Here is a 13459-nt window from a genome sequence, read left to right as displayed (position 1 = left end):
CCAGAGAACCTGATAGTCAGCGTGTGGCACCATACCAGAGAACCTGATAGTCAGCGTGTGGCACCATACCAGAGAACCTGATAGTCAGCGTGTGGCACCATACCAGAGAACCTGATAGTCAGCGTGTGGCACCATACCAGAGAACCTGATAGTCAGCGTGTGGCACCATACCAGAGAACCTGATAGTCAGCGTGTGGCACCATACCAGAGAACCTGATAGTCAGCGTGTGGCACCATACCAGAGAACCTGATAGTCAGCGTGTGGCACCATACCAGAGAACCTGATAGTCAGCGTGTGGCACCATACCAGAGAACCTGATAGTCAGCGTGTGGCACCATCAGAGAACCTGATAGTCAGCGTGTGGCACCATACCAGAGAACCTGATAGTCAGCGTGTGGCACCATACCAGAGAACCTGATAGTCAGCGTGTGGCACCATACCAGAGAACCTGATAGTCAGCGTGTGGCACCATACCAGAGAACCTGATAGTCAGCGTGTGGCACCATACCAGAGAACCTGATAGTCAGCGTGTGGCACCATACCAGAGAACCTGATAGTCAGCGTGTGGCACCATACCAGAGAACCTGATAGTCAGCGTGTGGCACCATACCAGAGAACCTGATAGTCAGCGTGTGGCACCATACCAGAGAACCTGATAGTCAGCGTGTGGCACCATACCAGAGAACCTGATAGTCAGCGTGTGGCACCATACCAGAGAACCTGATAGTCAGCGTGTGGCACCATACCAGAGAACCTGATAGTCAGCGTGTGGCACCATACCAGAGAACCTGATAGTCAGCGTGTGGCACCATACCAGAGAACCTGATAGTCAGCGTGTGGCACCATCAGAGAACCTGATAGTCAGCGTGTGGCACCATACCAGAGAACCTGATAGTCAGCGTGTGGCACCATACCAGAGAACCTGATAGTCAGCGTGTGGCACCATACCAGAGAACCTGATAGTCAGCGTGTGGCACCATACCAGAGAACCTGATAGTCAGCGTGTGGCACCATACCAGAGAACCTGATAGTCAGCGTGTGGCACCATACCAGAGAACCTGATAGTCAGCGTGTGGCACCATACCAGAGAACCTGATAGTCAGCGTGTGGCACCATACCAGAGAACCTGATAGTCAGCGTGTGGCACCATACCAGAGAACCTGATAGTCAGCGTGTGGCACCATACCAGAGAACCTGATAGTCAGCGTGTGGCACCATACCAGAGAACCTGATAGTCAGCGTGTGGCACCATCAGAGAACCTGATAGTCAGCGTGTGGCACCATACCAGAGAACCTGATAGTCAGCGTGTGGCACCATACCAGAGAACCTGATAGTCAGCGTGTGGCACCATACCAGAGAACCTGATAGTCAGCGTGTGGCACCATACCAGAGAACCTGATAGTCAGCGTGTGGCACCATACCAGAGAACCTGATAGTCAGCGTGTGGCACCATACCAGAGAACCTGATAGTCAGCGTGTGGCACCATACCAGAGAACCTGATAGTCAGCGTGTGGCACCATACCAGAGAACCTGATAGTCAGCGTGTGGCACCATACCAGAGAACCTGATAGTCAGCGTGTGGCACCATACCAGAGAACCTGATAGTCAGTGTGGCACCATACCAGAGAACCTGATAGTCAGCGTGTGGCACCATACCAGAGAACCTGATAGTCAGCGTGTGGCACCATACCAGAGAACCTGATAGTCAGCGTGTGGCACCATACCAGAGAACCTGATAGTCAGCGTGTGGCACCATACCAGAGAACCTGATAGTCAGCGTGTGGCACCATACCAGAGAACCTGATAGTCAGCGTGTGGCACCATACCAGAGAACCTGATAGTCAGCGTGTGGCACCATACCAGAGAACCTGATAGTCAGCGTGTGGCACCATACCAGAGAACCTGATAGTCAGCGTGTGGCACCATACCAGAGAACCTGATAGTCAGCGTGTGGCACCATACCAGAGAACCTGATAGTCAGCGTGTGGCACCATACCAGAGAACCTGATAGTCAGCGTGTGGCACCATACCAGAGAACCTGATAGTCAGCGTGTGGCACCATACCAGAGAACCTGATAGTCAGCGTGTGGCACCATACCAGAGAACCTGATAGTCAGCGTGTGGCACCATACCAGAGAACCTGATAGTCAGCGTGTGGCACCATACCAGAGAACCTGATAGTCAGCGTGTGGCACCATACCAGAGAACCTGATAGTCAGCGTGTGGCACCATACCAGAGAACCTGATAGTCAGCGTGTGGCACCATACCAGAGAACCTGATAGTCAGCGTGTGGCACCATACCAGAGAACCTGATAGTCAGCGTGTGGCACCATACCAGAGAACCTGATAGTCAGCGTGTGGCACCATACCAGAGAACCTGATAGTCAGCGTGTGGCACCATACCAGAGAACCTGATAGTCAGCGTGTGGCACCATCAGAGAACCTGATAGTCAGCGTGTGGCACCATACCAGAGAACCTGATAGTCAGCGTGTGGCACCATACCAGAGAACCTGATAGTCAGCGTGTGGCACCATACCAGAGAACCTGATAGTCAGCGTGTGGCACCATACCAGAGAACCTGATAGTCAGCGTGTGGCACCATACCAGAGAACCTGATAGTCAGCGTGTGGCACCATACCAGAGAACCTGATAGTCAGCGTGTGGCACCATACCAGAGAACCTGATAGTCAGCGTGTGGCACCATACCAGAGAACCTGATAGTCAGCGTGTGGCACCATCAGAGAACCTGATAGTCAGCGTGTGGCACCATACCAGAGAACCTGATAGTCAGCGTGTGGCACCATACCAGAGAACCTGATAGTCAGCGTGTGGCACCATACCAGAGAACCTGATAGTCAGCGTGTGGCACCATCAGAGAACCTGATAGTCAGCGTGTGGCACCATCAGAGAACCTGATAGTCAGCGTGTGGCACCATACCAGAGAACCTGATAGTCAGCGTGTGGCACCATACCAGAGAACCTGATAGTCAGCGTGTGGCACCATACCAGAGAACCTGATAGTCAGCGTGTGGCACCATACCAGAGAACCTGATAGTCAGCGTGTGGCACCATACCAGAGAACCTGATAGTCAGCGTGTGGCACCATACCAGAGAACCTGATAGTCAGCGTGTGGCACCATACCAGAGAACCTGATAGTCAGCGTGTGGCACCATACCAGAGAACCTGATAGTCAGCGTGTGGCACCATACCAGAGAACCTGATAGTCAGCGTGTGGCACCATACCAGAGAACCTGATAGTCAGCGTGTGGCACCATACAGAGAACCTGATAGTCAGCGTGTGGCACCATACCAGAGAACCTGATAGTCAGCGTGTGGCACCATACCAGAGAACCTGATAGTCAGCGTGTGGCACCATACCAGAGAACCTGATAGTCAGCGTGTGGCACCATACCAGAGAACCTGATAGTCAGCGTGTGGCACCATACCAGAGAACCTGATAGTCAGCGTGTGGCACCATACCAGAGAACCTGATAGTCAGCGTGTGGCACCATACCAGAGAACCTGATAGTCAGCGTGTGGCACCATACCAGAGAACCTGATAGTCAGCGTGTGGCACCATCAGAGAACCTGATAGTCAGCGTGTGGCACCATCAGAGAACCTGATAGTCAGCGTGTGGCACCATACCAGAGAACCTGATAGTCAGCGTGTGGCACCATACCAGAGAACCTGATAGTCAGCGTGTGGCACCATACCAGAGAACCTGATAGTCAGCGTGTGGCACCATACCAGAGAACCTGATAGTCAGCGTGTGGCACCATACCAGAGAACCTGATAGTCAGCGTGTGGCACCATACCAGAGAACCTGATAGTCAGCGTGTGGCACCATACCAGAGAACCTGATAGTCAGCGTGTGGCACCATACCAGAGAACCTGATAGTCAGTGTGGCACCATACCAGAGAACCTGATAGTCAGCGTGTGGCACCATACCAGAGAACCTGATAGTCAGCAGTAGCACCATACCAGAGAACCTGATAGTCAGCGTGTGGCACCATACCAGAGAACCTGATAGTCAGCGTGTGGCACCATACCAGAGAACCTGATAGTCAGCGTGTGGCACCATACCAGAGAACCTGATAGTCAGCGTGTGGCACCATCAGAGAACCTGATAGTCAGCGTGTGGCACCATACCAGAGAACCTGATAGTCAGCGTGTGGCACCATACCAGAGAACCTGATAGTCAGCGTGTGGCACCATACCAGAGAACCTGATAGTCAGCGTGTGGCACCATACCAGAGAACCTGATAGTCAGCGTGTGGCACCATACCAGAGAACCTGATAGTCAGCGTGTGGCACCATACCAGAGAACCTGATAGTCAGCGTGTGGCACCATACCAGAGAACCTGATAGTCAGCGTGTGGCACCATACCAGAGAACCTGATAGTCAGCGTGTGGCACCATACCAGAGAACCTGATAGTCAGCGTGTGGCACCATACCAGAGAACCTGATAGTCAGCGTGTGGCACCATACCAGAGAACCTGATAGTCAGCGTGTGGCACCATACCAGAGAACCTGATAGTCAGCGTGTGGCACCATACCAGAGAACCTGATAGTCAGCGTGTGGCACCATACCAGAGAACCTGATAGTCAGCGTGTGGCACCATACCAGAGAACCTGATAGTCAGCGTGTGGCACCATACCAGAGAACCTGATAGTCAGCGTGTGGCACCATACCAGAGAACCTGATAGTCAGCGTGTGGCACCATACCAGAGAACCTGATAGTCAGCGTGTGGCACCACCAGAGAACCTGATAGTCAGCGTGTGGCACCACCAGAGAACCTGATAGTCAGCGTGTGGCACCATACCAGAGAACCTGATAGTCAGCGTGTGGCACCACCAGAGAACCTGATAGTCAGCGTGTGGCACCACCAGAGAACCTGATAGTCAGCGTGTGGCACCATACCAGAGAACCTGATAGTCAGCGTGTGGCACCACCAGAGAACCTGATAGTCAGCGTGTGGCACCACCAGAGAACCTGATAGTCAGCGTGTGGCACCATACCAGAGAACCTGATAGTCAGCGTGTGGCACCACCAGAGAACCTGATAGTCAGCGTGTGGCACCACCAGAGAACCTGATAGTCAGCGTGTGGCACCACCAGAGAACCTGATAGTCAGCGTGTGGCACCACCAGAGAACCTGATAGTCAGCGTGTGGCACCACCAGAGAACCTGATAGTCAGCGTGTGGCACCATACCAGAGAACCTGATAGTCAGCGTGTGGCACCATACCAGAGAACCTGATAGTCAGCGTGTGGCACCATACCAGAGAACCTGATAGTCAGCGTGTGGCACCATACCAGAGAACCTGATAGTCAGCGTGTGGCACCATACCAGAGAACCTGATAGTCAGCGTGTGGCACCATACCAGAGAACCTGATAGTCAGCGTGTGGCACCATATCAGAGAACCTGATAGTCAGCGTGTGGCACCATACCAGAGAACCTGATAGTCAGCGTGTGGCACCACCAGAGAACCTGATAGTCAGCGTGTGGCACCATACCAGAGAACCTGATAGTCAGCGTGTGGCACCATACCAGAGAACCTGATAGTCAGCGTGTGGCACCATACCAGAGAACCTGATAGTCAGCGTGTGGCACCATATCAGAGAACCTGATAGTCAGCGTGTGGCACCATACCAGAGAACCTGATAGTCAGCGTGTGGCACCACCAGAGAACCTGATAGTCAGCGTGTGGCACCACCAGAGAACCTGATAGTCAGCGTGTGGCACCATACCAGAGAACCTGATAGTCAGCGTGTGGCACCATACCAGAGAACCTGATAGTCAGCGTGTGGCACCATACCAGAGAACCTGATAGTCAGCGTGTGGCACCATACCAGAGAACCTGATAGTCAGCGTGTGGCACCATACCAGAGAACCTGATAGTCAGCGTGTGGCACCATACCAGAGAACCTGATAGTCAGCGTGTGGCACCATATCAGAGAACCTGATAGTCAGCGTGTGGCACCATACCAGAGAACCTGATAGTCAGCGTGTGGCACCATATCAGAGAACCTGATAGTCAGCGTGTGGCACCATACCAGAGAACCTGATAGTCAGCGTGTGGCACCATACCAGAGAACCTGATAGTCAGCGTGTGGCACCATATCAGAGAACCTGATAGTCAGCGTGTGGCACCATACCAGAGAACCTGATAGTCAGCGTGTGGCACCATATCAGAGAACCTGATAGTCAGCGTGTGGCACCATACCAGAGAACCTGATAGTCAGCGTGTGGCACCATACCAGAGAACCTGATAGTCAGCGTGTGGCACCATACCAGAGAACCTGATAGTCAGAGTGTGGCACCATACCAGAGAACCTGATAGTCAGCGTGTGGCACCATACCAGAGAACCTGATAGTCAGCGTGTGGCACCATACCAGAGAACCTGATAGTCAGCGTGTGGCACCATATCAGAGAACCTGATAGTCAGCGTGTGGCACCATACCAGAGAACCTGATAGTCAGCGTGTGGCACCATATCAGAGAACCTGATAGTCAGCGTGTGGCACCATACCAGAGAACCTGATAGTCAGCGTGTGGCACCATACCAGAGAACCTGATAGTCAGCGTGTGGCACCATACCAGAGAACCTGATAGTCAGCGTGTGGCACCATACCAGAGAACCTGATAGTCAGCGTGTGGCACCATACCAGAGAACCTGATAGTCAGCGTGTGGCACCATACCAGAGAACCTGATAGTCAGCGTGTGGCACCATACCAGAGAACCTGATAGTCAGCGTGTTACTTAGATAAATGAATAAATGTTTTATTTAAATCCTTATTTATGTAATACAACACTATTTTAACAAACAGGCTTTATCCTCTGATACAACATGGTTGTGTTCTTGTTATTGATGTATAATTATTTAGGATTGTGGTTTTACCTCTGAGTCCTCATCCTTCTTCTTCTTCTTGGCTGGTGTAGAGGAGGGAGAGGTGGAGGGGATCTCCTGTGAGGGGCTGTCGGCCCCCTGGGGTCCTCCTGGGGAGTCCTGGGAGGAGCTGGGGGTCTCTGCCTCCGGCTGGATTATTTTCAACTGGGAAAACACACCACACACACACACAGACACGCATGCAGGCGGGGACAGCGTTAAGCGTTAGTCAGTTAATTGGCTGTTGGTTCTAATAACTATTTAGTGCGAAGGGAAGGTAAACAATGATTGTGATTGATTTATATTAAGAATTAATGATGCCTGTAGTGATGCCTGTAGTGATGCCTGTAGTGATGCCTGTAGTGATGCCTGTAGTGATGCCTGTAGTGATGCCTGTAGTGATGCCTGTAATGAGGCCTGTAGTGATGCCTGTAGTGATGCCTGTAGTGATGCCTGTAGTGATGCCTGTAGTGATGCCTGTAATGATGCCTGTGATGATGCCTGTAGTGATGCCTGTAGTGATGCCTGTAGTGATGCCTGTAGTGATGCCTGTAATGATGCCTGTAGTGATGCCTGTAGTGATGCCTGTAGTGATGCCTGTAGTGATGCCTGTAGTGATGCCTGTAGTGATGCCTGTAGTGATGCCTGTAATGATGCCTGTAGTGATGCCTGTAGTGATGCCTGTAGTGATGCCTGTAATGATGCCTGTAGTGATGCCTGTAGTGATGCCTGTAGTGATGCCTGTAGTGATGCCTGTAGTGATGCCTGTAGTGATGCCTGTAGTGATGCCTGTAGTGATGCTGGAGTGATGCCTGTAGTGATGCCTGGAGTGATGCCTGTAGTGATGCCTGTAGTGATGCCTGTAGTGGATGCCTGTAGTGATGCCTGTAGTGATGCCTGTAGTGATGCCTGTATGATGCCTGTAGGCCTGTATATGCCTGTAATTGATATGCCTGTAGTGATGCCTGTAGTGATGCCTGTAGTGAGGCCTGTAGTGATGCCTGTAGTGATGCCTGTAGTGATGCCTGTAGTGATGCCTGTAGTGATGCCGTAGATGATGCCTGTAGTGATTGCCTGTAGTGATGCCTGTAGTGATGCCGTAGCCTGTAGTGATGCCTGTTAGTGATGCCTGTAGTGAATGCCTGTAGTGATGCTGTAGTGATGCCTGTAATGATGCCTGTAGTGATGCTGTAGTGATGCCTGTAGTGATGCCTGTAGTGATGCTGTAATGATGCCTGTAGTGATGCCTGTAGTGATGCCTGTAATGATGCCTGTAGTGATGCCTGTAGTGATGCCTGTAGTGATGCCTGTAAGTGATGCCTGTAGATGCTGTAGTGATGCCTGTAGTGATGCTGTAGTGATGCCTGTATGATGCCTGTAGTGATGCCTGTAATGAATGCCTGTAGTGATGCCTGTAATGATGCCTGTATGATGCCTGTAGTGATGCCTGTAATGATGCTGTAGTGATGCCTGTAATGATGCGCTGTGATGCTGTAATGATGCCTGTAGTGATGCCTGTAGACCTGATGATGCCTGTAATGATGCCTGTAGTGAATGCCTGTAATGAGGCCTGTAGTGATGCCTGTAATGCAGGCCTGTAGGTGATGCCTGTATGATGCCCTGTGATGATGCCTGTAGTGATGCCTGTAGTGAGGCCTGTGATGATGCCTGTAGTGATGCCTGTAGTGAGGCCTGTAGTGATGCCTGTAGTGATGCCTGTAATGATGCCTGTAATGATGCCTGTAATGATGCCTGTAGTGATGCGCCTGTAGTTGATGCCTGTAGTGATGCCTGATGATGCTTAGTGATGCCTGTAGTGATGCCTGTAATGATGCCTGTAATGATGCCTGTAATGATGCCTGTAATATGCCTGTAGTGAGGCCTGTAGTGATGCCTGTAGTGATGCCTGTAGTGATGCCTGTAGTGATGCCTGTAGTGATGCCTGTAATGATGCCTGTAATGATGCCTGTAATGATGCCTGTAGTGATGCCTGTAGTGATGCCTGTAGTGATGCCTGTAATGATGCCTGTAGTGATGCCTGTAGTGATGCCTGTGGATGATGCCTGTAGTGATGCCTGTGATGATGCCTGTGATGATGCCTGTAAATGAGGCCTGTGATGATGCCTGTAGTGATGCCTGTGATGATGCCTGTAAATGAGGCCTGTGATGATGCCTGTGATGAATGCCTGTGATGATGCCTGTAGTGATGCCTGTAGTGATGCCTGTAGTGATGCCTGTAATGATGCCTGTAGTGATGCCTGTGATGATGCCTGTAAATGAGGCCTGTGATGATGCCTGTGATGATGCCTGTAGTGATGCCTGTGATGATGCCTGTAAATGAGGCCTGTGATGATGCCTGTAGTGATGCCTGTGATGATGCCTGTAGTGATGCCTGTAGTGATGCCTGTAGTGATGCCTGTAATGATGCCTGTAGTGATGCCTGTGATGATGCCTGTAAATGAGGCCTGTGATGATGCCTGTGATGATGCCTGTAGTGATGCCTGTGATGATGCCTGTGATGATGCCTGTAAATGAGGCCTGTGATGATGCCTGTAGTGATGCCTGTGATGATGCCTGTAAATGAGGCCTGTGATGATGCCTGTGATGATGCCTGTAGTGATGCCTGTGATGATGCCTGTAGTGATGCCTGTGATGATGCCTGTAATGATGCTGTAAATGAGGCCTGTGATGATGCCTGTGATGATGCCTGTAAATGAGGCCTGTGATGATGCCTTGATGATGCCTGTAGTGATGCCTGTGATGATGCCTGTGATGATGCCTGTAAATGAGGCCTGTGATGATGCCTGTGATGATGCCTGTAGTGATGCCTGTGATGATGCCTGTGATGATGCCTGTAGTGATGCCTGTGATGATGCCTGTGATGATGCCTGTAGTGATGCCTGTGATGATGCCTGGATTGATGCCTGTAAATGAGGCCTGTGATGATGCTGTGATGATGCCTGCAGTGATGCCTGTGATGATGCCTGTAGTGATGCCTGTGATGATGCCTGTGATAATGCCTGTAGTGATGCCTGTGATGATGCCTGTAGTGATGCCTGTAAATGAGGCCTGTGATGATGCCTGTAAATGAGGCCTGTGATGATGCCTGTAATGATGCCTGTAGTGATGCCTGTGATGATGCCTGTAAATGAGGCCTGTGATGATGCCTGTAGTGATGCCTGTAGTGATGCCTGTAAATGAGGCCTGTGATGATGCCTGTGATGATGCCTGTAAATGAGGCCTGTGATGATGCCTGTAGTGATGCCTGTATTAATGTCTGTAATGATGCCTGTAGTGATGCCTGTAGTGATGCCTGTAGTGATGCCTGTGATGATGCCTGTGATGATGCCTGTAATGATGCCTGTAGTGATGCCTGTAGTGATGCCTGTGATGATGCCTGTGATGATGCCGGTGTTGATGCCTGTAATAATGTCTGTAATGATGCCTGTAATGATGCCTGTAATGATGCCTGTAGTGATGCCTGTGATGATGCCTGTGATGATGCCTGTAATGATGCCTGTAGTGATGCCTGTAATGATGCCTGTAGTGATGCCTGTAATAATGCCTGTGATGATGCCTGTAAATGAGGCCTGTGATGATGCCTGTAGTGATGCCTGTAATGAGGCCTGTAGTGATGCCTGTAATGATGCCTGTAGTGATGCCTGTAATGATGCCTGTAGTGAGGCCTGTAATGATGCCTGTAATGATGTCTGTAGTGATGCCTGTGATGAGGCCTGTAGTGATGCCTGTGATGATGCCTGTAGTGATGCATGTAATGATGCCTATAGTGATGCCTGTGATGATGCCTGTAATGATGCCTGTAGTGATGCCTGTGATGATGCCTGTGATGATGCCTGTGATGATGCCTGTAATGATGCCTGTAGTGATGCCTGTATTGATGCCTGTAGTGATGCCTGTGATGATGCCTGTAATGATGCCTGTAGTGATGCCTGTGATGATGCCTGTAGTGATGCCTGTAGTGATGCCTGTAGTGATGCCTGTAGTGATGCCTGTAATGATGCCTGTAGTGATGCCTGTAGTGATGCCTGTGATGATGCCTGTAGTGATGCCTGTAGTGATGATGCCTGTAATGATGCCTGTAGTGATGCCTGTAGTGATGCCTGTAGTGATGCCTGTAATGATGCCTGTAGTGATGCCTGTAGTGAGGCCTGTAATGATGCCTGTATTTATGTATGTAATGATGCCTGCAGTGATGCCTGTAATGATGCCTGTAGTGATGCCTGTAGTGATGCCTGTAGTGATGCCTGTGATGATGCCTGTAGTGAGGCCTGTAGTGATGCCTGTGATGATGCCTGTAATGATGCCTGTAATGATGCCTGTAATGATGCCTGTAGTGATGGCCTGTGATGATGCCTGTAATGATGCCTGTAGTGATGCCTGTAGTGATGCCTGTGATGATGCCTGTAGTGAGGCCTGTAGTGATGATGCCTGTAATGAGGCCTGTAATGATGCCTGTAGTGATGCCTGTAATAATGCCTGTAGTGATGCCTGTAGTGAGGCCTGTAATGATGCCTGTAATGATGCCTGTATTGATGTATGTAATGATGCCTGCAGTGATGCCTGTAATGATGCCTGTAATGATGCCTGTATTGATGTCTGTAATGGTGCCTGTAATGATGCCTGTAATGAGGCCTGTAATGATGCCTGTAGTGATGCCTGTAGTGATGTCTGTAATGATGCCTGAATTGATGCCTGTATTGATGTCTGTAATGATGCCTGTAGTGATGCCTGTAATGAGGCCTGTAATGATGTCTGTAATGATGCCTGTTGTGATGCCTGTAATGATGCCTGTAATGATGCCTGTAATGATGCCTGTAGTGATGCCTGTGATGATGCCTGTAGTGATGCCTGTGATGATGCCTGTGATGATGCCTGTGATGATGCCTGTAATGATGCCTGTGTTGATGCATGTAATGATGCCTGTAGTGATGCCTGTAATGATGCCTGTAATGAGGCCTGTAATGATGCCTGTAATGATGCCTGTAGTGATGCCTGTAATGATGCCTGTAGTGATGCCTGTAATGATGCCTATAATGAGACCTATAATGATGCCTGTAATGATGCCTGTAATGATGCCTGTATAGATGCCTATAATGAGGCCTGTAATGATGCCTGTAATGATGCCTGTAATGATGCCTGTAATGATGCCTCCCCCACCTCTACAGAAGAGTTAGATCAGCATGAAGTGTGTGGTTGTAGAGACCATGCTACCAGAGACAGTCAGTAGGGCTGGTAGGACAGACAGAAGAGTTAGATCAGCATGAAGTGTGTGGTTGTAGAGACCATGTTGCCAGAGACAGTCAGTAGGGCTGGTAGGACAGACAGAAGAGTTAGATCAGAATGAAGTGTGTGGTTGTAGAGACCATGCTACCAGAGACAGTCAGTAGGGCTGGTAGGACAGACAGAAGAAGAGTTAGATCAGCATGAAGTGTGTGGTTGTAGAGACCATGCTACCAGAGACAGTCAGTAGGGCTGGTAGGACAGACAGAAGAGTTAGATCAGCATGAAGTGTGTGGTTGTAGAGACCATGCTGCCAGAGACAGTCAGTAGGGCTGGTAGGACAGACAGAAGAGTTAGATCAGCATGAAGTGTGTGGTTGTAGAGACCATGCTACCAGAGACAGTCAGTAGGGCTGGTAGGACAGACAGAAGGATGTGTTGGACAGGGACAGTCAGTAGGGCTGGTAGGACAGACAGAAGGATGTGTTGGACAGGGACAGTCAGTAGGGCTGGTAGGACAGACAGAAGGATGTGTTGGACAGAGACAGTCAGTAGGGCTGGTAGGACAGACAGAAGGATGTGTTGGACAGAGACAGTCCAGTAGGGCTGGTAGGACAGACAGAAGGATGTGTTGGACAGAGACAGTCAGTAGGGCTGGTAGGACAGACAGAAGGATGTGTTGGACAGAGACAGTCAGTAGGGCTGGTAGGACAGACAGAAGGATGTGTTGGACAGGGACAGTCTTTCACCTTATTGTCAGTGTTGAAGACCAGAGGCTGGACCTTGACAGCCTCATTGATGGTCCACACCCTGTTGTTCCCGGTGTCGGCGGGCGGAGAGGCAGAGATGATGGAGAAGGTCACACCGGGGGCAACTGAGGCTGAGGTGGCTGTTGGGCTGCTGCTGCTGGTAGAGGTGGGGGAGATGCCTCCAGGCCAGGCTAGGGCCGGGGAGAGAGACTGGGTCTGGCCAGGGTGAGAGACTGGGTCGGGGCCGGGGAGAGAGACTGGGTCTGGGCCGGGGAGAGAGACTGGGTCTGGGCCGGGGAGAGAGACTGGGTCTGGGCCGGGGAGAGAGACTGGGTCTGGGCCGGGGAGAGAGACTGGGTCTGGGCCGAGGAGAGAGACTGGGTCTGGGCCGAGGAGAGAGACTGGGTCTGGGCCGAGGAGAGAGACTGGGTCTGGGCCGAGGAGAGAGACTGGGTCTGGGCCGAGGAGAGAGACTGGGTCTGGGCTGGGGAGAGAGACTGGGTCTGGGCCAGGGGAGAGACCAGGGTCTGGGCCAGGGGGCAGACCAGGGTCTGGGCCAGGGGAGAGAC

The 13459-nt window shown here is 51.1% G+C and overlaps 1 protein-coding gene across 1 annotated transcript in view; it reads right to left on the bottom strand.

Annotated features, from left to right (window-relative positions):
* Nucleotides 1-13186, bottom strand: part of LOC116369460 (PHD finger protein 21B) — a 46725-nt gene extending 33539 nt beyond the window's left edge. The window contains exons 1-2 of the mRNA XM_031819485.1: nt 12891-13186; nt 6914-7066 (exon numbers count right to left, since the gene is read on the bottom strand). The gene's annotated coding sequence lies outside the window, so the exon portion shown is untranslated. The remainder of the gene's footprint in view (nt 1-6913; nt 7067-12890) is intronic.
* Between the last annotated feature and the right edge of the window lie 273 nt (nt 13187-13459).

This window comes from Oncorhynchus kisutch, unplaced genomic scaffold, assembly GCF_002021735.2.
Source record: "Oncorhynchus kisutch isolate 150728-3 unplaced genomic scaffold, Okis_V2 scaffold2202, whole genome shotgun sequence".
Lineage (NCBI taxonomy): Eukaryota > Metazoa > Chordata > Actinopteri > Salmoniformes > Salmonidae > Oncorhynchus > Oncorhynchus kisutch.
The sequence above is the reverse complement of the archived record's forward strand: the minus strand, read 5'-3'. Positions and strand labels throughout refer to the sequence as shown.